Source organism: Carcharodon carcharias, chromosome 17 (genome assembly GCF_017639515.1).
Source record: "Carcharodon carcharias isolate sCarCar2 chromosome 17, sCarCar2.pri, whole genome shotgun sequence".
Taxonomy (NCBI): Eukaryota; Metazoa; Chordata; class Chondrichthyes; order Lamniformes; family Lamnidae; genus Carcharodon; species Carcharodon carcharias.
The window spans coordinates 64,606,931-64,633,345 of record NC_054483.1 but is presented as its reverse complement, the minus strand read 5'-3'; the positions used below and the strand labels follow the sequence as shown (position 1 = coordinate 64,633,345).

Here is a 26,415-nt window from a genome sequence, read left to right as displayed (position 1 = left end):
CGGCTTTCTGGAGAATAACAGAAGTCATCTACCTCCTGAACCGAGATTCATACTTAACCAAGTTTTCAATGCTGCAGGTTTCACAGCAGTCCGGTGTTGACCATCTCTAGTGTTGAATTAATTGGTATCAGGCTGTTGGTGGGCTCACCAGTGACCTTGATCTGACCCCTCTGTGAGGAGAAAGTAGATATGAAGGGTGCTGAGTGGTCATCATTTTCAGGTATCGTCTTTATTGTTCCCAAAATTCACAAGTCATTCTCAAAGTCTTCAATTGCTTCCAGTCTGACCAATAGTTTTCTCCTGTGTTCTGCTTGCAACTGAAAATGTAAATGTTGTATTTTGTTTAGGGAAGCAGTATTTTTCAAACATATTTGTTACATTCAGCACCAGATCATCTGTCCAATCTCTCCAGAGTATACTCTTCGGACAAAGCATTACATTATATGCATAGGTGTACACAAATACTAAGTATAATAATTTTCATAATATTTTTCTGGTTTATTACGAAGTAGTTTTAAGGGGGTAAGTATAGTTGGGTCTGTCTGTGTGTGATTTAATTACATTTGGAGTCAAGTAGACTGCAAGTTTAAATCATCAAAAGAAGCTAGGTGCTTGACATGAGTAATTGACATGAGCAATGAGTAAACATTGGGCAGGATCGTCCGGTCGGCAAGCAGGAGCGGGGCCCGCTCGCTGACGTGTAAAATGACACAGGATGACGTCATGCGGAACTAATTAAAGTCATTAATGGACCTGCCCATCCAAGCTTAAGATTGGTGGGCAGTCTGGGAGTCCCGGCAGGCTTCGGAAAAAGCATGGAACTTCATTCACAGGCAGGATGAGGTTTCGTGAGGGTATTTAAATTTTTAATAAAGGTTTCAATAAAAGGGGACATGTCAGGGAATTTTTTCTATCATTTGTATTACAAATTTTAATTCAGAGCTGATCTCCCTGAGGCAGCGCTCCCGGAAAGTGAATCCCCACCCCCATGCCCATCCCCCTCCTGCCTGCACAGGCAATGCATAGCGCTTCCTGGTAGACGTCATGCTGGGTGGGCCTTAATTGGCCCGCCCACGTAAAATGACGGTGCGCCCCCAATTTGGGACGCCAATCGGAGGGATGCCCACTCCTGCACTTCCCCACCAATGGGGGGAAAATATTTCCCATGGTTGCTGCCTTAGCATATAAGGTGTAATGGGAATTTGCATTTTTAGATAAATGAAGGGATATTTGGATTTCAAAAGGATCTCAGTCTGTTTAAAACTAGCCAGATAAGCAGGCTAAGTAATGGTGTTTATCTTTCCCAAAGGTTGCTGACAATATATAGTGACATGATGAAAGTTCTTATATTTTGAGGGAGGTACAGTTTCAAAGACATTTGGAACAATAGAATTTACATATTAAAAAGATGTTTACATGTTTGAAGGAGAATGAAAGGCTATGTGTCAGGAGAAAGCCATGTAACATCTAAAAGGTGTTATGGCACAGTGGATGGTAAATGACAAGCCGCTCAAATCCAAGAGGGAAACTTGAAACAGCTGCCACAACTGTTTTGCAATTTGTATTTTTATTTTGAGTTGCATGCCCCGAATTCAGTAGTAACATGACTACCATGATTTCAGAGGTTTTGGAAAACTAAATTAAACATATATTAAAAGAAAACATTTTAAGCACATACATAAGTCTAGGGCTTGGCCTAAATAGCCAAGTGGTTATGGTACTGGGTTTGTAACCCCAAGATCAAGAGTTCAAATCTCACAATGGCAAACTATGAAACAATGTAACTTCATCTGAAACAGATGGAAATGGGTTTGTACTCGAAAGAGTTACATAAGTCTACAAGTTACCACTATAATAACTCCTAAAACTCCCTAATTAATCTGGCTCCCAGTTACACATCCATTAAAGCAACAGTAAAAACAAATAGTTTTAAACAGGCCCAGGCAAAGCACACAATACCCTGGAGAGTGATATTCAAAGTGAGTTTTCTTAGCTTTGGTTCCTAATGACAGCAGTATAGAGGCTGGAGGTTTTTCACACTTACGTTAGATCTTAGAATTCCTTCCCCTTACACATAGCATCATCTCCTTTATACATGTTTCTCCCTTTTAATGCAAATTCCATTGTTCCCATATGTTTTTGCAACATTACTTTTCTCATAAAATTAATACTATGAAAGGATTGGATTTATATTATCAGTAACCCTTGGGGAAAAAAAAACACCGTTTGGCTTAATTTCTTCTCAGTGTAACATCTTACCATCTCGTTGAAATTCAAACTACACTAGTTTATCTAATAATGCAAATTTTCATTGTACCTCATATTCTAAAACTTCAGCCACGTTTACGCATTTAGCATTTTAAACATAGCTTCCCTTTTAATAACTCAAAGCCTCCAGACCAGCTGTCTCTAATTCAATTAAATCTCACACACACTATCCAAACCCAGCCATTAGCCTAACTTTACAATAAATCACAATATTATGAAAATTATTACATTTTCATGACAAAGGAGTGTATGTGAAATAGCCTTAATGAAGCCTCCAGCATATGTGCATAAGTCTGCTGCCTACCGAAACGGAAGCTGGAGAAAAACCATTTGGAATTCCACTGCCCAGGGTATTATGTTAACTTACTGAGTCTGTTTTAAATCTAAAATCTATTTCAGAATGCAGGAGTGTAACTGAGGGTCAGATTAATTAGGAATTTTAGGAGTTATTATAGTAGTAATTGTAGACTTATGTATGTGCTTGACATCTTTTATTCTGTTAAATATTTTTTTTTTTTAAATCTCAAGGTCTTGGTGGATTTATTACTTCTGAATTCAGTGCTCACATCTTGTAATAAATACAAATTGCAAAACCATTGTGATAGCGTGACCAAGTTTCCCTCATGGATTTGGTCCACCTGACACACATCATCTGCCACGTCATAACATAAATGACTTTTCACTCATGCATGCACAGAACCACCCTGAACCTTACTGCAATTCAAAAACCATTTAGCCCTACAAAACCAGCTTGCACCCAAAACCCATTATACAAGTACAAATGCGTGTGCAAGTTTTGATCTTTGGAGCCCCTTACATTTATTTTCACTGTTGGGGCTGTTATCAAGCACACAGATGTGTATGTTTTTACACTGGGGACATATGGTGTCCTTGATGTTTAATGTGAAGCACATATTATGCTAAGCTTTAACAGAGGTACCAGTTCTCCTTTTCCTATTTACAACATTATAACTGACCTAGGTTCCCATACAGCTAGCTTTGCTCTATTCCATGTTCTTGCCTGTGCCTATATTATCCACCTTATGCTAACTTACTGATATGACTTCTGTGGGGGAATTGTAAAGCAAAAGAACCAGATTTACTAAATGACATCCAAAGAAGAAATTACCATCAAGATTTCACTTTTTAGAACTTCTACTTTAACACTACTCAGAATCAATGTAAATTATAGATGAATTAATAGGAAAATTATACTTCAAATAAAAAGGTGAATTTCACTTTAAATTTATATATAACTAAGCTACTCTTCCACAAACACAAGCATTCCTCTTCAGAATGTATGGTATTACATAGCTACACAGTTCCACAATATGTTGTCTTTAATTCATGCACAGTAGGTCAGGAGTCCTTTCCAATAACGAGTTTCAACAGTATGATTACCAACATGCTTTTATAAACCCCCTCTCCCTTGGATCATGACAGTCTTGATGATGTAGCTTTCCAGAGTTCCTTTTCAACCAACCAGCCAATAACATCCCAGTTCATGGTTTGACCACTTCTGGCCAAACACTGAGCTCTCCACACAGCTTTTCAGGCTTTAGACCTTTTAGCCAGCTCGCACAGTATCTCTAAGTGCTTCTGACTCCTTTTCTGCCAAAAAGAAAAACTAATGGCTTCCAGAGTGATTTGCTTCCTCTCTTCACAAAAATTCTGTGTTCCTTTTTCTGTCTCTATCTGCTTTCTCTTGGTGTCTGCATCTTTACCTTCACCCTCCAGCTCCTCTGCTTGTAGCTCTACTTTGTGTCTGCCAGCCGCATGGCTTCTAGTCTTAACTTTCTTCCTGTTCATTCTGCTTCCAGGTCAAGGGTCCCCAGGTCACATGGACCAATATTGCTCATCATCCAAGAAAATTGCAATTGATCCCTTTACAATTGATGCTAACTCTTAAGTTCTTTTCAAACATCCTTAAAAAACAATTACAGATTCTACAGACATTTTAAAGAAATTACATATCTTCCTTCCTGTATTGCTTCTGGGTCAAAGGTTGTCCTTTGGCCCAGAAGCCATTACCCACAGCTTTGTTCCATGATTCTATTAATCCATCTGTTTATTACTAAAGAATTGCCTAAAGTAGCTGGGCTTTTTCACCTCACATCATACCACTGACTTTGTTTCAGACTTGACTATCAATTGAACTAATTAGTGATGGGTGAACAAGTAAATAAGCAACATTAGTATAAGTAATTATATTTGCATTGGATATTAAACCAACTACTTAAGGGATAATAATGTTTGGAATCTCCATGCTAAGCTATTATTTGACAGTTAGCATGCAGATTTCTTCATAGTCTGATAATGTGTATGGAGATAACTTGCCTGATCTATTCTCTGAAAATTCAAACCATTTCAATGATTCTAACAATTCCACTCTTAAATCCATGCAGGTTAGGTAATAGTTAAATAACTGCCTACTGAATCAAAATAAGCTGCCAGTCAGACACATGCTGAACTAACAATGAATTTTGTGATTTAGTTCTTTTCTCAAGTCCAAAGTTGCAAAGACAACTGAACAAACCTTCACATTTGTATCCAATCATTTTGGCTGCAGTTGGTTTTTAAACTTTGTGTCCTTTGACTGAAGTAAGGGGGCTGCAGGGAGATATCTTGTGGCACTGATTGTGTCCCTAGCTGTAGGCCAGGTTCAAGTCCCACTCCGGGACTTGATGGCCACAGAAGGTGCATTCATAACATGACCAAAACAGATTGATTATCAGATTGTAAATCTTTCCAATGCGCCTGATGGCAGAGAGTAAGAGTAGGAGAGTTTCCATATTGCAGGAGGCAACAGCAAACCACTGCAGTACTTTGCCAAGGATAATCAGGGAGCAATCTAATGAAAGTCCATGGTTGCCAATGCCCTCTTAAGACATGGTACCTAGAGGAGGAGGAGAAGGGGACTGCTGCAAGCTTTAAATAATACTTTTTGTCACATTGTCTCACAATTTATCCTATGAAAAGTGCCAAAAGTAAAATAAAAGAATAAAATGAAGAAGTTGCAATACCTATGTTGCCATGAGGTTGTCGAATTCCTTGCAGAAAACTAGAAGTTTATACAACATTTTGTGGCTACTTGAGGAGATGTAAAAGTGGAAAAACTGCAGACACTAAATTTGTTTCATTGTTGGGAAAGAAGCATCAAATGTTTTTCATAACTTCAACTTCAAGGAAGCAAAAATTCTGGAGACTGAACAGAGAATTTAATGCTGGATGTAAAAAATATGTTTGAAAGATATTGCTTCCCAAAATAAAATACATCATATGAAAAGCACTGATTTTTTTATATATATATATGTGCAGAACAGGACAGTATACAACCAAAATTAGCACTTCAAGAAAGATTTGTGAGTTTTGGGAATTCATAGGATGACAAAGGGTGAATAGGATAATTTGCAGTATAGACTTAAATATTACACATCCCTTCAGGAAGCAGGCATTAAAATAGCAAAAGGAACCACTCTCCAAGATGCCCCCAGTTGTACCATGGGTCAAATCAAATACATGCTATGTAAAAAATCACATAGAATTTTATGTTGAAGTATTAGTTGCACATCAAGTAATTTTTTAAAAATTATTCTTTCCTGGATTGTGGGCATCACTGGCTAAGCCAGCATTTATTGCTGATTTCTAATTGACTTTAAGGTGGTGGTGGTGGTGAGCCACCTTCTTGAAACGCTGCAGTCCATTTGGTATAGGTGCAACCACAGTGCTGTTAGAGGCAGGGGGGAGGGGAGGAGTTCCAGGATTTTGACCCAGTGACAATGAAAGAACGACGATATAGGTCCACGTCAGAACGGTGTATGGCTTGAGGGGGAATTTGCAGGTGGTGGTGGTGTTCCCATGCATCTGCTGCCCTTATCCTTCTACGAGGTACCAGTTGTGGGTTTGGAAGGCATTGTAGAAGGAGACTTGGTGAGTTGCTGCAGTGCATCTTGTAGATGGTATACTGCTGCCACTGTGTATTGGTGGTGGAGGGAGTGAATGGTTAAGGTTGTGGATAGGGTGCCATTTAAGCAGGCTGCTTTGTCCTGGATGGTGTCAAGCTACGAGTGTTGTTGGAGTTACACTGATCCAGGCAAGTGGAGAGTATTCCAAAACACTCCTCACTTGTGCCTTGTAGATGGTGGACAGGATTTGGGGGAGTGTGGAAGTGAGTTCCTCACTGCAGAATTCTCAACCCATTTACTCTTATAGCCACAGTATTTCAATGGCTGGTCCAGTTCACTTTCTGGTCAATGGTAACTCCCAAGATGTTGATAGTGCCAGATTCAGTAATGGCAATGCCATTGAGTGTCAAGGAAAGATGGTTAGATTCTGTCTTGTTTGAGCTGGTCATTGCCTGGCATTTGTGTGGCATGAATATTTCTTAAATGAGAATGATGGGGTGCAAACATTACTAATGAATGACTTAACAATATGGCTTAAAATAGAAACAGTATACAAGTGAATGTCATATCCATGTGAGATTACCACAAACATATAAATTGAAGAAAAAAAAATGATGGGATATTTGGAGTAGACATAGGAATGTGGTTGCCTACATTGCATATAAGGATATTGTTTGTAGTAATGTCCAAAGATTTACAGCCAATTTTAGGTTTGAGTGGTTGTGAGGAAATTGATTTAGTTAAAGATGGACTCACTGAAAAGGCTCAAAGTGAAGTGGGTCATGAAGCAATTTGAGAAGAGTAAAATAATCTGTAATCAAGTTCACCCAGTTATATACAGAAGCAGACAAATCACATTGCGCTATTGAAGTTGAAAAATCTGTTTGATAGAATAGGGGACTTAATCATTAAGAAAATAGATAAATCATCAAAATAGGTAAAATTATTAGCAATTGTTAATAAAAGAACAGTGAAATCACAATTTGGAGACAAAAAGCTGACGTTAGTCAATAACATTAAATCAGGAATGGTTAAAGTTTTACTTATTGATGCTCTCCTCAAGGGCAAATAGGGATGAGCAATAAATGCTGGCCTAGCCAGCGAAGCCCACATCCCCTGAATGAATAAAACAAAACTCTCAGTGCAAGAAAGAATGCAAGAGACTCATAGGCCTTTGCTTGGATACAGAGCTGTCCATTGACCTCTGTCACAGAGACAGTTTTTAGAATACCCTGTGTTGTGAGAGACTTCATTTCAGTTCTCACAGACATCTGAACTGTCAATCCATGTGCTGCAAACAACATTGCACCTGGTCTGAGCTACACAATAGATGTGAGACATAAATCTAATAGCACATGATCCTCTTCTTTATTTCAAATTGATTTGTCTCAGGATAAAGCCAGCAGTCTGTGTTAGGTGATATCTTGCTTTTTAATCAAAATGCAATTGCAAATGACAAATAAAAATTCGCTGTGAACAGTTCCTCTACAATGGCAATTTCCAATCACACAAAGACAGAGCAGAATTTTCCACTTGAGTGACATTAGCTACCTAAGGTAACTTTGGCATAATGGGTCCGGAAATTCTTCAGGAGCTGCTCTATAAGCTCCACATTCACCCCTGCCATTTTTCAATTGAAGTATCATCAAGCACATAATACTTGTGGTTGAACCTCAGAATAGAAAGAGATAAACATTAGTTGTCTCAAGAATCTCAATAGTGCAATCACGTAACGACAAATTATATTTATATAGGGCAGAATTTTGCCCTCAGATGGCAGGCAGGCCCCACCAGCTCGGCAGCAGGCGGGCAGCCGAGCTCCGCTGCCGAAATGGGGCCAGCTGCCAATTTGAGTGGGGGGGCCAATTAACGTCTGCCCAGCGGCCTTCCAGACAGGAAGAATTGCGCTTCCTGTGCAGGGTGGGGGGAGGGATTCCCCATCTGTCAAAGTGTGCTCTTTCACGCATGCGCACAAAAGAGCGCACTGCTCCCTGAGGCAATGTGCTGGCTCAGGGAGTTTACTGACAGGTAAGAAAAGTCAAAAAATAGAGAAATATTAAAATTATTAACATGTCCCCCTCATGTGACAATGTCACATGAGATGGGAAATGTTAATAAGAAACACAAATTTTTATTAAATTATTATTAAATTTTTAAAAAACGGACATGAAACTTCATCCCGCCAGTGGATGAAGTTTCATGAATAATCTGGAGCCTGCTAGGGCTCCTGGCCTGCCCACCAGCCTTAAGCTTGGACGGGCAGGGTCTTTAACAAGGTTAATTAGCCTGTCCATGGACTTAATTGGCCATTGACAGGCCGGCGGGCAGATAGCTGATTTCGCCTTCCTGAAGATTTAAATGGACCAGGATGACATCGGGGGTTCCTCCCGACGTCATCCCGTCATTTTCCCCTTGGCGAGCAGGCCCCGTCCCCCAAATCGCCGAGGGGAAAGTCCTGGCCATAATATCTTCAACATAGTAAAACATCCCAAGGTGCTTCTGATCGCTAATGTCCCTGGCCCTCAGCTTGTACCTAGATGTAGCACCAAGCCACCTAGGGAGGTTTACGAATAGTATGGAGAGACAACAAAAGATGCACTGTAAAGAAAAGGTAGCATTTATCATAAACATTCATGTGCATATTTAAAAATGTCAGAACATTAGAACAGAAGAAATAGGAGCAAAGTAAGCCATTTTGCCTTTCCAGTCCTTCTGTTCTGAATCTATGCCATTTAGTACACTAGTAGGAACACAGGAACAGGAGTTGCCCTTTTGGCCTGTCTAGCCTGCTCCATCATTCAGTTAGATCATGGCTGATCATCTACCTCATCACCACTTTCCCACATTATCCCCATATCCCTTAATGTCATTAGTCTCCAGAAATCTATCAACTTCTATTTTGAACATGCTCAATGATTGAGCTTCACAGCCATCTAAGATAGAGAATTCCAAAGATTCACTACCCTCCAAGTGAAGAAATTCCTCATCTCAGTCTGAAATAGCCTACCCCTTATCCTGAGGTTATGTCTCCTGGTTTCAGATTCACAGACCTAGTTTCAGAATGAACTATATTGCATTCAAACTTAATTAAAAATTCTATCATATTATGGTACACAACGGTTTCCTGCTGTGAAGACAGGTCTTCATCTCCACAAGGATTATGCGATGGTCACTTCTAACAATACTCTCATGGATATAGATATCTGCAACATGTAGATTGGTGAGGGTGAGTCAAATAAATTTTGTTCCTTTTGTTGGTTCCCTCATCACCTGCCACAGGCCCAGTCTGGCAAATATACCCTTCAGGAATCGCCAGCTCGGTCAGTGGTGGTGCCGCTAAGCCAATACTTGTGATGGATATTGAAGCCCCCCTATCCAAAATATATTTTGTTCCTTTGCTACCCCCAGTTCTTCTTCTAAGTGGCATTCAACATGGAAGAGCTGTGATTCATCTGTTGAGAGAGGGCGGTAGATGGTCATCAGCAAGAAGTTTCCTTACCTGTATTTGACCTGATGCCATATGAGAATTCATGGGGTCCCGAGTCAATATTGAGGACTCCCAGGGCAACTTCCTCCTAACTATCTCCCACTGTGCATCAACTCTGGTAGGTCTGTCCTGCCAGTGGGATAAAACATACTGTTACTCACAATGAGTGGTTGTTGTGGAGGAATTAATCCAGGCTGATCTTTTGATTCAAGCTTGTTTATTTTTACAACAGCTCTTGGGCGCTACTGACTTCTTAGTAACTTCCACATAAAGTGTTCCAGCTGCATTTGTTTATTCTCTTTAGGTGGGATAATCAATGTCCATCACTTGTTTAACCAGCAATTGTCTTTAACAAGGTGATTGCCATGCAGTGTGATTATTTACACATTGACAGATTTCCCCTTTTTTTAAATTAAAGCTGAAAAAAAATTAAAGAACATTCTTTTTGAAACAAACAGAAGGAAATAATGTCATGTATTTCCACATCTATAGATCCCACATTTCCTTTACCAAATATATATATAAACAATTAACAAAAAGCTTTTTTTTTCCCATTTAATCATTATAACATAAGACACCCCTTTTCCAATACATTTAGTAATTTCTCAGAGCAGGCACTTCTTTTTGTAAAACAGTCTGATAGTTGGTGACTTGTGTCAACTCAACGTGTCTTAGAGATCTCTCTTCTCTCTAACATTTATTTTATTCTGGCTCTGTTTATTCTTAGCCTTTTTCCAGCGACACTTTTCATCAAATGAACATTATCCCAAAGAGACCAATTATCAACATAACATTCCATGGGGACATTGCCCCTTATATAATATTTCTGTCAATATATCAGATAAGTAAATCCCCAGATCTTTCACTTCTACTAATGCCAGTATTTCAGCAGCTGAAGTGCTTTTTACTACTCTTTTTATTCTCTTGACTCCCAAGTCAGTGGACAACATTTATCATTCTTTCCTGCCAAGAATATGATAAACCCTACTGTGTTAGAATACCCATCTGGAAGATTGGCATGTGAAGCATCGCTAAAAATGACCAACCTCATATCTTCTGGTTCACCCAAGGCTGGAAACTTGAGCACGCATCTCTCTGAGTTTAATTTCTTTAGTGTTTTATTTGCTCTCAGAACTTCCTTAACTGTAGCATGGTACTCAGCTCCAACACATCATAACTAGCGTCAGGTCTAGTCTGAGTGCAGAACCAGTTCAACTGCCCAATCAAACTTCTCAACTGTTCTGTTTCTTCCTTGGTAGCAGGATCCTCTTTTTGTGAGGATCTAACCCGACTTATTGGGATATAATTAACATTTTATAGATAAGATTGTTGGTTCAGTGTCATTCCTAACTTGCTCTACTTAATGGTTAAATCTATGTATTTAAAGGCCCCTGAAGCCTGACTTCTGACCTTGAATTCCTTCTTAATCTTATCGATTACCTATTGCTCAAATTCTACAGAGCATCCCCACAGAAAATCATCAACATGCATGATAAAGATTCCAGCTAGTTTCTCCTTATGGTACTAATATACCATAATCTTGATGCATCATCCAATCCATAAACATATTTGTTCAATTTCCATAGCTTTCCTTCTACATCATTGGTTTCTTTGGGCGGTTTAAAAAACTTCCCTTTGAAACTTCTCCCCCTGCAAAAATGCAGCCTTTATGTCAACCAATTTGCACTCCCAAGAATAGGATGCCAAAATAGCTGAAAGAAATCTTCAAACTCACTTTCTCCGCAGTAGGCAAGTCCACCCTGACATCCTGATCCCTGAGTCTCTCTTCAAAGCCTCGGGCTACTAGTCTCAGTTTGGCCTTATATCTGCTGTCTGAGACTATCTTTTCTGTACAGATCCATCTGTGAGATAAAGCTGGCTGTCCTCTGTCACGTGTTTCAGAATATACCCAAAATTGCTTCCAGCTTTTTAACTCTTTCCGTTTTGGCTTCCTTTATCAGCTTATTTTCCAGCCTTTTAGCAGCTGCTAAAATCTCTCAGTCATAAGGACTTCTACTTCTATTGAGATTCCTAGCTTGCTCTCTGGTCCTAGTTCTTGTTAAGGTATGGCCTCTACTCACATTCCTCTGCCTTTCTGGGCTACTACTATATGATCTTTCTCCCATGCGAGCAAAACTCCGTTTGCAAGTCTGTGATTTTTTTTTCTGGCATCACGACCACTTTCTGGTCCACTGTCAGAACTCATATTGCACTTTCTGGGTTTCCACATATTTACCTTGGTTTGCCAATTCATGGGTCTTGTCTCCTGTCCTTCATCCTGAACATTTAGCCAATATTTGTATTTACCAGTAGCCTTTCCTGCTCTCCCTATGTTGGTGGCATCTCTCCACACACTGGTCCATTTTGGGCATGTTTGTTACCTTTCTTCCTACTTTTGGTAGTTGTCCTTCTGGATGAATAGTGTTATCCTGTACCACAGTGTACTTTGTTCATAGTCAGTCAACCTTGTATCTGCTGTTGTCTGTTCCTCATAACTGTCCAGTGTGTGCGCACGTGAAGTGCATGGTGCCCTCCTCGCTTTCTTTGTCCTGATCAGAACCGTAAAGGTATAGTCAGTAACAATTAACTTTGAAGAACGTATTCTTACAATTTAATAGCCGTGTTGCACAATTACTACTTTCCCATCACTCCTTATCACTTTGCCAGGTCCTTTCCACTCTTTCCGGCCTTCCCTTTTGTAATATACCATGTTTCCTTGTCTAAACTGCATTCCCGATGGTCTTATGCGGTGCCACAGGGCTCACTGATTTTTCTCCGAAACCTCAGCTTTAATAAAAGCTTTTCTGCCCACATGCAAAGCATTCAGATGAGCAGAGTAAGTGGAGCTAATGGAGGCCCTTCTAGAGCAGGGAGAGCATCTGATAGCACCGAAGGCAACTTCAGATTTCTTCCATACACCAACTGGTATGGACTGTACACCCCCGCTCTCCCCCCTCAAACATTTGCAAAGAGTTCTTTGCATGCACCGCTTATGCTAGTGCTGTTTGCAATTTACAATCTGGTTGATCAGCCAATATTTTATGTAACATGTCTTCTATTACCGCATGGTTTCTTTTCCAAAGATCATTTCTTAACAGGCTCTCAGCTGCAGTGTGCATATTTATGCTTAAATTTTCACACATATCTCAAAATTCCTCATTGGCAAATTCCCCACCCTTATCTGTCAGGAACTTCATTGGTGTTCCTAAACCTGTTCCTTCCCATTTCTCCATGGCCTTATTGATATTGGTCCTTTCATCTTTATTATGTATTACAGTGGATAGACTAAATCTGGTTGCCATATCTATGAAGTGTAGTAAAAGCAAAAACCCCATCCTTGTCCCAAACTTTCAAGTCCATTGCCACTGCATCATTAAACTCCCTGGTTAGTGGCAAGCTCACAATAGAATGCGGTGATGTCTTGCAATATTTAAGACAAATTTCACACTGAGCAGTGATTTGTTCAATTAGATCATCGTATCCTTTATCAACCACTCCCGCATCTCAAGTAGAGTCTTCAGTTTCTGCGGCACTAGATGTGCAAACTCTCTATGTAATTTCCAAATGATATTTTGTCCACCAAGTTCTTACTTCCAGAAGTTAACAAAACGTCATGAACTTTTTGCTGAGAAATCTCTGTCTTTCTTAGTGGCAGGCAGTAATGGCCTGAGTAAAATGTAGATCCACACTTTTTTCCGAACATGATGACGCTATCATTCTTCATGTCTAGCATCATCTGAGCCTTCTTCATCGCAGATCGACTTAACAATAGCGGTATCTCACTAGAAACCACATCAGTACTGATAAACAGACTGATCCCTGCTATCTTACAAGGGAGGGCCAACCATTTGGAGGATGTTAATGTATTGTCATCTCCAAACCTGAAGCAGGTACAGCTTTCATACTCCTTGACCTTCCGGTGGTCTGCCTCATCGAGAGACTCCAGAGAGCAGTCAAGCCAATCTATCCCACACACTGTAGAAGTGCAACCACTGTCCAGGACTGCACAGTTAAAGGAATCTACCATCAAGATACTCATCACTGGGTTCAAACTTTCAGTGACCAATACAATTCCATCATGGCAGTCGCCATCAACATTTTTAGTCTCCAATGAATTATCTTGTGGGTCACTTCAAAAATGTGATTCCTTCGTTGTGGGCAGTTCATCCCATAACGATACTGGGAATCACACTGAAAACATCAATTAACCAATCCCCCTGCATTTTTTGGGTTTAAATATCTACGGTGACCATTCCAGATCCGCTTTTTGTCCTGGCTCTCAACTTGGCTAGGGTTACGACCATTTTCAGCCCTCCTGTCATTAACCTCATTTTTGTATTGGAAACTTCATCTATTATTTAGTCGATCTCAAAACTTGGCCACCATTGAATCCTCTATCCTTTGTTTCACAGCATAGTTGCTCGTATTTGCTAAGAAAGTGGCTGGGAATAACTGTTTCCCCAGAAGTAATTTTAGGGCAGCAGCCATTTGAAATAGGAGAGATTCTGTCCCCCAGAATTGAACGCCTAGTTGTACTAAAATACTACCAACGTGGGAAATGCGAGCACAGTCCAGTAATTTAAACACCAATACCGATTCCGGAATTTCAAGTTCAAATCTCTGTATTCTCCTGTACCATTTATCATAATCCATGATATATTCTTCCATGGACTGATCGTTTGAATTTCTAAACCTAACAAAGATTGTCCAAGCTTCATGTTTCCAATAATTTATCCTTTTTGTAAAACTTATCCAAAAATTGTAACAGAAGGTTCAATTCCCTCTCCAGGAACTAGATCATCCACTTTCCACTCTGAAAATACTTTACACTCCTTATCTTACTTTTGGCTGGTAATGATAACACCAAAGCCATACCTTGCTTCTTTTAGGGTATGGAACCCGGGTCCACAACCCAACTTCAGCCTTCCATTGCTGATGAGGTTCAGACTCAGAAAAAATTCGTGGGTAGTCAAAGCTTGAGAGTGCACCATCCTACCGCCATTCCTTAACTCAAAATGTCAGCAACAGTACACTTCTTTTCCTTTAGAGGATTGAGATAAAAAGCTTCATATACAGCAATCAATCATCAAAGCTTAAAGTTCAGCCTCTGTTACCATGTTGCTCACAATAAATAGTTGTAGTGGAAGAATTAATCTAGTCTTTTGGTTCAAGTTGGTTTATTTTCAAGACAATGCTACTGACTTCCAAGCAGCTTCCACACAAAGTGTTCCAGCTGTATCTTTTTATTCTGTTTAGATGGGATAATCAAAGCCCATCACCTATTTAAGTAGCAATTATCTTTAACAAGATGATTACCATGCAGTGTAATTACTTATACATTAGGACATACCCAGGAATGGTGATGGAGGAGTCTAGGGCATTGACTGTATAGTACGATTTAGTGAGAATTCTGTCAGGCTGCTGATTGACTAGTCTGTGCAACTGCTTCCCCAATTTTGGCACAAGCCCCAGATGTTAGTAAGGAGGATTTTGCAGGGTCCACTGAATTAGTTTGTGCCATTGTCGTTTCCGGTGCCTAGGTCAATGCCGGGTGGTCTGTCCAGTTTAAATTTCTTTTCAATACAAATCCACTTTTCCCATCTTTTCAGGTATTGCCTTCTCGTTATTACCAACCCTCTATGTGAAAAAAATTTCTCCTCATTCCCCCTCTAGTTCTTTTGCCACTTGTTTTAAATTTATGACCTCTGATTACTGACTCATTTGCCAGAGGAATCAATTTCTCCCTCTTTGTTCTATCAAAACCATTCATAATTTTCAATACTGCTATTTGTTCTCCCCTTAGCACTCTTTGCTATAAAAAAAGGGCTTGCATTTATATAGCACCTTTCATGACCTCAGAATATCTCAGAGCATTTTACAGTCAATTAAGTATTCTTGCAGTGCATTCACTGTTGCAATGGAGGAAACATGGTAGCCACAAACCACAGAGAGCTCCCACAAACAGCAATATGAGAATGGCTAGATAATCTGTTTTTGTGATGTTATTAAGGAATAAATAGAGCCATGGGATCTTTACATCCACTTGTGTATAAACTTACCATAAAATCTTGTAAATCTCTGCCGTCATTTTCCTTGTGTTGAACCTACCCTTCATCAGCGTGCATCTTGAGTTGTGATTGTTTACGTAACTGGAGCAATTCAACTAAGCTCAGATTCCTGATAGTTTGCCTTTTTGTCTCTTACCCATGTGTGTTCCACTACCTCCAGAAAGCTTTTCCCTATCCAACACAAACATAAACCTCCAACCGAGTATATTAGCTGCTGTCTATCTTGCCACAGACCCTTGCTTTTAGAAAAAAAGAGGTTGAGATACTAAAATGTAATACAAGAGTGAAGGAAAATGTGAGGACCACATGAGAGAGATTGAGACACACAAGTGGGATGACTGTCAGCAAAGAAGATAGTTACACAAGAGTGAGAAAAGTGTATGAAAGCCATACTGGGAGGAAAAAAGTGACGCAAAGAATTAGAGTATGAAAGAAAAAAGCACAATTATCAAAACAGGCAATATTGTTATCATTATTTTCCACAAGCAGCACAACAGATCATAGATATTGTACAACGTGCATTAGATGTTAGAATTCCTGTTATAAAATTGCATATCCTCCAATTCAATGTGAGCAATAACTTGGGAGCTTTGCCAGTCATCTTTTAAAAGGATTAATATTTCATTTTGGTTTAATGGTGCATAAAAGCTGTTCTTTGTTACTAATTATGATCATTATTACTTACTGAAAAAGGTGACAACTATGAAAAGGATTCAACAGGAAGTCATTCCAATCACAAGTTAATTTTTTAAAACTTTTTTTAAAAATTGAGTTACCATCTTGGTTAAAATGCAAAAGGATAAATAAACATGGCTATCATTTCTTTGTGCACCAATACATTCTATTTCTAACTTTTAGGTTTTTCAAAACCAATTAAAGCATGGTTAGAGGAGAATACATGGTGCAGATAGGGAGTCTGAACAGAAGGTTCATAGTGAAAGAGGATATGAAAAATAATATCACATATATTGGAGTGACTATCTCTGAGTCAAGAATAACATTGGCAGACGTCTTAAGAGTGAGTCATTTGTCCTCTTCCTCATGAATGCCAAATAGTATCAGGATGTGGGCAATCTCCAGGTCAAGCAGATACAACTTCTTGTTCTATTTTTTGTGGTAACAATGGGTGCATACATTAAGAGACGGCACTATAAGTGGTCGCAATCCTTCATATGGTTGATGATGGGCTTCTCACTGCAATGACGTGAATTTGAAGCCTAGCTTCTCTTCACAGGAAAGATGGGAAAATCTCTGTACTTTAAAAATAGAGTGCAGAAAATAAGATTAAAAGTCTATCAAAAGAAAATGGTGACAGCAAGATTTTTAACATCAAGAACCACCCTTTCTTGGCTGCTATCTGCATTGACTGAATTTCATCAAATGCTCCAGACCTTGGTTTCTTTCCAAAGCTAATTTACAAAGGAGCCTACCAGACTCCAAATAACTGTAAACAATGTTGAAACATGTACAATTATAGGATAAGTGGACTCCGAGTGCAGTGGGGATAGATTTATCTTGTTATCCAAGTCTCTGCCCTGTTTCAGCCCCCAGGTTTCCTCAGACTAAAGCACCCACCCTCACTGCTAATAACATCCAGCAGAGTGTGGATGGACAGGAATGCTCACATCAGTTGCATGAAGTAAACATACAGTACAGGACGACATCTCATTCAGCAGTGGGGCCTGCTGCATTCAGAAGGGCCAGTATCCATATTGCAGTCATTTAGACATTAACTAGTTATCTAAAGGACTGCTGACTTTGAGGGGAAATGCCTATTGCTTCCTTTACATAAACCTTGGAACTCTCTCAACACCCACCCCACCGCCAGCACCCCCGCCCCCACCAGCACCACTCACCGCCCCCACCACCACCACCACCCCTCTCCCACACCACCCACCCAACATCCCCCCCCACCCCCCCCTCCACAGGGGGGTGTCATGCAAACAAGACTAGACATGTCAAAAATGGGCAAGGAAATCTCCTGCTGATAACCACCTATTGCCCTCCCTCAGCTAATAGATCATTACTTCTCCACATTGAACACAACTTGGAAAAAGCAAGAATGTACTCTAGATGGGGAACTTCAATGTCCATCACCAAGAGTAGCATGGCAGCACCATTAGTGACTAAGCTAGCAGAGTCCTGAAGGGCATAGCTGCCAATCAGGGCTTGAGGGGAGATGGTAAGAGAACCAACACTAGGGAAAATCACATTCATCCTCATCAATCTACCTGGCACATGTAAATCTGTCCATGACAGTATTGGTAGGAGTGACCACCATACATTGCTCGTGGAAAAAAGTCCCATCTTCACACTGAGGATGCCCTCCATTGTGTTCTGTAGAACTACCACTGCGCTAAACAGGATAGATCAGAACAGAGCAAGCAGCTCAAAACTGGGCATCCATGAAGCGATGTCGGCCATCAGCAGTGGCAGAATTCTATTCCCCCACAATCTGTAATCTTATGGTCCAGCATATCCCTCACTCTACTTTACCACTAAGCCAAGGGACCAACCCTGATTCGATGAGGCATGCCGGTAGCAGCACCAGGCATACCTAAAAATTATATACCAACCTAGTGAAGTTACAGCAGGGCATACAAGTTAAACACCAGAAGCAGCATTCTATATTCAGAGCTAAGTGATCCTATAACCAACAGATCAGATCAACGCTCTGCAGTCCTGCCAGATCCAATCATGAATAGTGGTGGACAATTAAAAACTACACCGAAAAGGTGGCTCCACGAATATCTCCAACTCAGCAATAGTTTGGGAACCCAACGCATCAGTGTAAAAGACAAGAACGAAGAGTTTGCAATCATTTTCAGCCAGAAGTGCCAAGTAGATGATCCATCTCAGCCTACTCTTGAGGCCTCCACCATCACAGAAGCCAATCTCCAGCCAATTCAATTCACTCCCTGTGTTATTACAACATTACTAAGCACAAGGGAGACAGTAGTGGTTATGCATCTCGACAACGTCCTGGCTGCAGTGCTGAAGTCTTGGAATCCAGAACCAGCCACACATCTAGCCAAGCTATTCTAGCACAGGTACAACACTGGCATCTGTCCAACAAAGTGGAAAAGTGCCCAGGTTTACCATGTCTATAAAAAGTAGGACAAATCTAATCTAGATAGTTACTGCACCATCAGCCCACTCTCAATCTTCTGCAAATTGACACCGCTATTCAGTGATGTTTACTCACCAAAAGCCTGCTCACTCATGCTCATTTTCAGTTTTGTCAAGGCCATTCTGCTCCTAACCTCATTACAGCCTGGGTCCAAATATGGACAAAAGAGCTGAATTCCAGAGGCGAGGTGAGAATGACTGCCCTTGTCAACAAAGCAGCAGTTGACAGAGTGTGGCATCAAGGAGGCCTTGTACAACTGAAATCAATGAGAATCAGAGGGAAAATTCTCCACTGGCTGCAGTCAGACCTAGCACAAAAGAAGATTGTTAGAGATCAATCATCTTAGTCCCAGCACATACTGTAGGAATTTCTCAGTGAAGCATGACAGGCCCAACTATTTTCAGTTGCTTCATCAATGATTCTCCCTCCATGATAAGGTCAGAAGTGGAGGTGTTCAGTTTCAATGATTGCGGTGTTCAACTCCTACAATGCTGAAGCAGGCCGGGCCCACATTCTGCTGGAACTGGACAGCATTCAGGCTTGGACTAATAAAGTGACAAGGAACTTCTGCACCACACAAGTGCCACGCAATGACTATTGTCAACAAGAGAGTCTAACTACCTCCCCTTGACATTCAATGGCATTATGATTGACAAATCCTCCACCATCGACATCTTAGGGATTGCCATTGACCAGAAACTTAACTGGGCCAGCCAGATAAACATTGTAACTACAAGGGTGGGTCAAAAGCTAGGTATTTGCAAGCAAGTGACAAAGGCACAAGTCAGGACTGTGATGGAATATTCTCCACTTGCCTGGATGAGTGCAGCTCCAACAACGCTCAAGAAACTTGACACCATTCAGGACAAAGCTGCCCACTTAATTGGCACCCCAGCCACCAACTTAAACATTCATTTCCTCCACCACTCTCTATACAGTGGCAGCAGTTGTGTATCATCTTCAAGATGCAGTGCAGAAAATCACCAAGCCTCCTGCAACACCACCTTCCAAACCTGCGGCCTCTATCACCTGGAAGGAAAAGGGCAGCTACCACTGACAATGTCCCCTCCAAGCCACACACTATCCTGACGTGGGAACGGGAGAAGAACCAGCTGCTAGAAGTGGGTTCAAGAACAGCAATTGACTGTTGCTGGATCAATTTTTTTAAATTATTCTTTCATGGGTTGCGAGATTGCTGGCTAGGCCAGCATTTATTGTCTATCCTTAATTGCCCTTGGGAAGGTGGTGGTGGTGAGCCACCTTCTTGAAACACTGCAGGCCATGTGAATTAGGTACACCCACACTGCTGTTAGGGAGGAAGTTCCAGGATTTTCAGGAGAAACTTAGCAGGTCTGACAGCATCTGCGGAGAGGGATACCGTTAACGTTTCGAGTCCAAATGACTCTTCATCAGAACTAAGTAAAAATAGAAGAGAGGTGAAATATAAGCTGGTTTAAGGGGGCGTGAGACAGTACAGCTGGATAGAGGACCAGTAATAGGTGGAACACATGCGGTCTGTCCGCAAGAATGACCCAAACCTCCCTGTCGCTTGCCATTTTAACACTCCACTCTGCTCTTTTGTCCACATGTCTGTCCCCCAACTTAAACCAGCTTATATTTCACCCCTTCCTTGGATTCACCTAGTTCTGTTGAATGGTCATGAGGACTCGAAACGTCAACTCTTTTCTTCTCCGCCGATGCTGCCAGACCTGCTGAGTTTTTCCAGGTAATTCTGTTTTTGTTTTAGTAATAGGTGGAGATTGCCAAGAGATGTCATAGACAAAAGAACAAAGAGGTGTTGACGGTGGTGATATTAGCTAAAAATCTGCTAATGGGGCCATTAAGGGTAGAAAGCAGGACGAGCAAGGGACAGATAGCCCTAGTGGGGGTGGGGTGGGGGGGATCGAAATAGGCTAAAAGGTAGTGTGGTGGCCTAAAGACAACTATAGGGGGGCCCACTCAGTATTGAAAAGGTTAATGGAGCAATTGAATTAAACACTTGAACCCTAGAGATAAATACTGCAACCTTGAAGAACAATACCATCTTGCTTGACTACTGTAGGATGAGCCCTGAGACATTCCATGTAATGTCAGGCCGAATGTAATCAAAGTTGTGATAGCCAAATTATAAACAACTGCACCTGTTGTGTAGGAATGGAAATTAACTAAAACATGGATTGGTCAGTTAACGTATGCAAATAAGTGGATTGAGATGTGCAAAATTTACTGATTGGTTGTAAAATGCTTTTTAGCAAGTGTTTGTGTATTCTGCTTGGAATTGTCACAATAGCTCTCGTATTGTTCTCCCTTGTGCACAAGTAACAAATGGGGTTTCTATGTATTAATGATGCCTTGGCGTGATTAATCTCCGACAGTAGAGATAAAACAATGGATGGAAATACATTTAAAAATAATGGAAATAGGTGGGAAAAGAAAAATATATATAAATTATTGGAAAAGGGGGGATCGGAAAGGGGGTGGGGATGGAGGAAAGAGTTCATGATCTAAAGTCGTTGAACTCAATAGTCAGTCCGGAATAAAGTACTGAGCCAGAAGATGAGGTGTTGTTCCTCCAGTTTGCGTTGAGCTTCACTGGAACATTGTAGCAGGCCAAGGACGGTGATGTGGGCATGAGAGCAGGGTGGAGGTCTGGGACCTCCCTGTCGCTTGCCATTTCAACACACCACCCTGCTCTCATGCCCACATGTCCATCCTTAGCCTGCTGCAAATAATGGACAATCCCTTGAAAATACAGGAAAGATGGTCACCCTTCCTAAACCAGATGGACTGCAGTGGTTCAAGAAGGAAGCTCATCTTCTTCAAAAACAATTAGGTATAAACAATAAACTCTGGCCTTGCAGTGACACCCACATCCCATGAATGAATGGATGGATGGCTGGATGGATGTATGGATGGATGGATTTAAACCTCTACCTATCCCAACACCCTCAACCAGAAATTCCACCTCATTTCTATATTTCTTAGTTCTGTTGAACAGTCATACAGACTCAAAATGTTAATTGTATTCCTCTCCACAGATGCTGTCAGACTTGCTGAATTTTTCCAGCTATTTTTGTTTAAAATGGAACCATAAGACCAGAGGACATAGGAGCAGAAAGTAGACCACTTAGCCCATCGACTGCTCCGCCATTCAACCATAGCTGATAAGTTTCTCAAACCCATTCTCCCGCTTTCTCCCTGTAACCTTTGATCCCCTTACCAATAAAGAACCTATCTATCTCAGTCTTAAATACACTCAATGACCTGGCCTCCACAGCCTTCTGTGGCAATGAATTCCATAGATTCACCACTCTCTAGCTAAAGAAGTTTCTCCTCATCTCTGTTCTAAAAGTTCTTCCCTTTACTCTGAGGTTGTGCCCGTGGATCCTAGTCTCTCCTACGAATGGAAACATCTTCCCCACGTCCACTCTATCCAGGCCTTTCAGTATTCTGTAAATTTCAATCAGATCCCCCCCTCATCCTTCTAAACTCAATCGAGTATTGACCCAGAATCCTCAAACGTTCCTCATATGTTAAGCCTTTCATTCCTGGGATTGTTCTCGTGAACCTCCTCTGGACCCTCTCCAGGCCTAGCACATCCGTCCTGAGATACGGGGCCCAAAATTACTCACAATATTCTAAATGTGGTCTGACCAGAGCCTTATAAAGACTCAGCAGCACATCCCTGCTTTTATATTTTAGTCCTCTCGAAATAAGTGCCAACATTGCATTTGCCTTCCTAACTACCGACTCAACCTGCAAGTTAACCTTAAGAGAATCCTGGACTAGGACTCCCAAGTCGCTTTGCACTCCAGATTTCTGAATTCTCTCCCCATTTAGAAAATAGTCTATGCCTCTATTCTTCCTACCAAAGTGCATGACTTCACACTTCCCCACGTTGTATTCCATCTGCCACTTCTTTGCCCATTCTCCAAACCTGTCCAAATCCTTCTGCAGCCTCCCCACCTCCTCAATACTACCTGTCCCTTCACCTATCTTTGTATCATCTGCAAACTTAGCCAGGATGCCCTCAGTTCCTTCATCTAGATCATCAATGTATAAAGTGAAAAGTTGTGGTCCCAACACTGACCCCTGCAGACCTCCAGTAGTCACCGGCTGCCATCCTGAGAAGGACCCCCTTATCCCCACTCTCTGCATCCTGCCAGACAGCCAATCTTCTATCCATGCTAGTACCTTGCCTCTAAAACCATGGGCTCTTATCTTAATGAGCAGACTCCTGTGCGGCACCTTGTCAAAGGCCTCCTGAAAGTCCAAGTAGATAATATCCATTGGCTCTCCTTTGTCTAAACTACTTGTTACCTCCTCAAAGAATTCTAACAGATCTGTCAGGTATGACCTCCCCTTGATGAAACCATGCTGACTTTGCCCTCTTTTACCATGCACTTCCAAGTATTCTGAAATCTCATCCTTGATAATGGACTCTAAAATTTTACCAACGACCGAGGTCAGGCTAATCGGCCTGTAATTTCTCATCTTTTGCCTCACTCCGTTCTTAAACAGGGGGGTTATATTAGCGATTTTCCAGTCCTCTGAGACCCTCCCTGACTCCAGTGATTACTGAAAGATCACCACTCAAGCCTCCACTATCTCTTCTGTTATCTCCTTCAGAACTCTAGGGTGTAATCCATCTGGTCCAGGTGATTTATCCACCTTCAGACCTTTCAGTTTTCCTAGCACCTTCTCCTTGGTAATGGCCACCATACTCACCTCTGCCCCCCACCGACTCTCTTGAACTTTGGGGATGTTACTCGTGTCTTCCACTGTGAAGACTGACGCATAGTACCTATTCAGTTCCTCCGCCATTTTTTTGTTCCCCACTACTACTTCTCCAGCGACATTTTCCAGCGGCCCAATGTCCACTTTTGCCTCTCTCTTACCCTTTATACATCTAAAACAACTTCTTTTATATTACTGGCTGGTTTACTGTCATATTTAATCTCCTCCCTCCTTATTTCTTTTTTAGTTGTCTTCTGTTGGTCTTTGTAGGCTTCCCAATCCCCTGGATTCCCACTGCTCTTCGCCGCATTGTATGCTTTCTCTTTAGCTTTTATGCTGTCCCTGACTTCCCTTGTTAGCCATTGTTGCCTCGTCCTCCCTTTAGTATGCTTCTTCTTCCTAGGGATGAATTTTTGCTGTGTCTCCCAACTTACTCCCAGAAACTCCTGCCATTGCTGTTCCACTGTCTTTCCTGCTAGGCTCATCTCCCTAGCCAATTCTGGCCAGCTCCTCCCTCATGCCTCTGTAGTTGCCTTTATTCAGCTCTAATACTGTTACATCTGATTCCAGCTTTTTCCTCTCAAATTGCAGGGTAACTTCGATCATATTATGGTCACTTCCTCCTAAGGGTTCCTTCACCTTAAGCTCCCTTATCAAATCTGCCTCATTACACATCACTAAATGTAGAATTGCCTGTTCCCTAGTGGGCTCCACCACAAGCTGCTCCAAAAAGCCATCTCGTAGACATTCCACAAATTCCTTTTCTTGGGATCCACTACCAACCTGATTTTCCCAGTCTACCTGCATTTTGAAATCCCCCATGATCACTGTAACCTTGCCTTTCTTACACGCCTTTTCTATCTCCTGGTGTATCTTGTGCCCCACATCCTGACTACTGTTCGGAGGCCTGTACATAACTCCCATTATGGTTTATTTACCTTTGCAGTTCCTCAACTCTACATCATCTGACCCTACGTCATTTCTTGCTATTGATTTAATTTCATTTCCTACTAACAAAGCAACCCCACCCCCTCTGCCATCCTGCCTATTTTTTCATTAGGATATATATCCTTGGATATTTAGCTCCCAGTCCTGATCCCCTTGCAGCCATGTCTCCGTGATGCCCACCACTTCATACCTGCCAATTTCAATCTGCGCCACAAGCTCATTTACCTTATTTCGTATACTGTGTGCATTCAGATACAACACCTTCAGTCCTGTATTTCCCGTCCCCTTTCTCATTGTCGTCCCTTTATCTGATGTGCTTGAAGTTAGATTCCTAGCCCTTTCCAAACGCTCTGTCCTATTTTGTGTTCTGGAGACTTTAATAGCCTCTCCTGGGCTCTCCTTTCTTTTCAGTTTTTTCATAATTTTCCATGAAGTTGAATCCACCCCCCTACACGCTAACCTGATGCTTTGTTTCCCATTAGTCATACTTCTTGGAGTTTTACCCTTCCCTACGCGCACCTCCCCCCACCCCCCCCCCCCCCCCCCACCCCCCGGCCCCCACCCAACTTTCTAGTTTAAAGTCCTGTTGACCACCCTATTTACCCTTTTCGCTAGAACATTGGTCCCAGATCGGTTCAGGTGGAGACCATCCCAACGGTACAGATCCCTCCTGTTCCAATACTGATGCCAGTGCCCCACGAAATGGAACCCCTCTTTCCCGCACCACTCCATTAGCCACGTGTTTACTTCCCTGATTCTCGTGTCCCTATGCCAATTTGCACGTGGCTTGGGTGGTAATCTGAAGATTAAAAACCTTGAGGACCTGTTCTTTAATTTAGTTCCTAGTTCCTGATAATCCCCAAACAGGTCCTCTTTCCTAGTCTTACATATGTTATTTGTCCCGACATGGACCACAACAACTGGATCCTCCCCCTCCATCTCCAATATCCTTTCCGGTCAGAGATGTCCCTCACCCTGACACCAGGCAGGCAACATACCATGCGGGACTCTCGATCCTGCTTACGAAGAAAGCTATCAACTCCCCTAATTATAGAATCCCTTCAACTACCACTTGTCTTTTTGCTCCCCCCTCTTGAATGGCCTCCTGTGCCACAGTGCCGTGGTCAGCTGGCCCATCCTCCCTACAGCCCTCTTCCTCATCCACACAGGGAGCACGTACCTCGTACCTGTTGGACAAGGTCAAGGGCTGAGGCTCCTCTGTTCCTGAACACAGGATCCCTCTATCTGCCTCACTTGCAGTCACACGCTGCTGACCCTGACCACTGACCGGACTTGAGGTACTTAATCTACCAGGTACGACCGCCTCCTGAAACAAAGCGTCCAGGTAACTCTCCCCCTCCCGCAGCGTCTGGAGCTCGGACTCCGGCTCATCAATTCTGAGCCGGAGTTCCTCCAGCAACCAACACTTACTGCAGGTGTGGTCACTGCGACTTGCAATGGGATCTGCCAGCTCCCACATCATACAGCTACAGCACATCTGCTGCCCAGTCATCTCTACTTAGATAATTAATTTATTAATTAGTTTTGCAGTGTTTTTGTTTCAAATTTGGTGCAGATTTCCTACCAACCAATCAGATCACAGCTTTCCTGTGATGTCACTTTTTCAGTTTTGGCTTCAGTTACTCTGTGCCCCGAGGTCACCACTCCGGTGCTCCTCTCTCCGAGTCAGCTCCCAGGATTTACTCACCAATCAGCTGCTTTTTCTTTAAAATCCACTTTCAGAAGAGTGTCTCTCGCAGGTCTGGTGCACTCCTGAAGGCACTGCCTCTTCCTCTCTTTCTTTTTTTTAGGTTTGAGGAGGAGGGAGGGATGGAAACACTACAGCAATGTAATGTTTGGGGCTATTCCGTT

The 26,415-nt window shown here is 41.7% G+C and overlaps 1 long non-coding RNA gene across 1 annotated transcript; it reads right to left on the bottom strand.

Annotated features, from left to right (window-relative positions):
• Nucleotides 1-7,581: 7,581 nt before the first annotated feature.
• On the bottom strand, nt 7,582-26,310 carry LOC121290083. Its single transcript, XR_005945698.1, has 4 exons — nt 26,252-26,310; nt 12,042-12,209; nt 9,673-9,789; nt 7,582-7,845 (listed from the first exon to the last, which is right to left on the bottom strand). It is a non-coding gene; the product is annotated as an uncharacterized LOC121290083 (long non-coding RNA).
• Nucleotides 26,311-26,415: the final 105 nt, after the last annotated feature.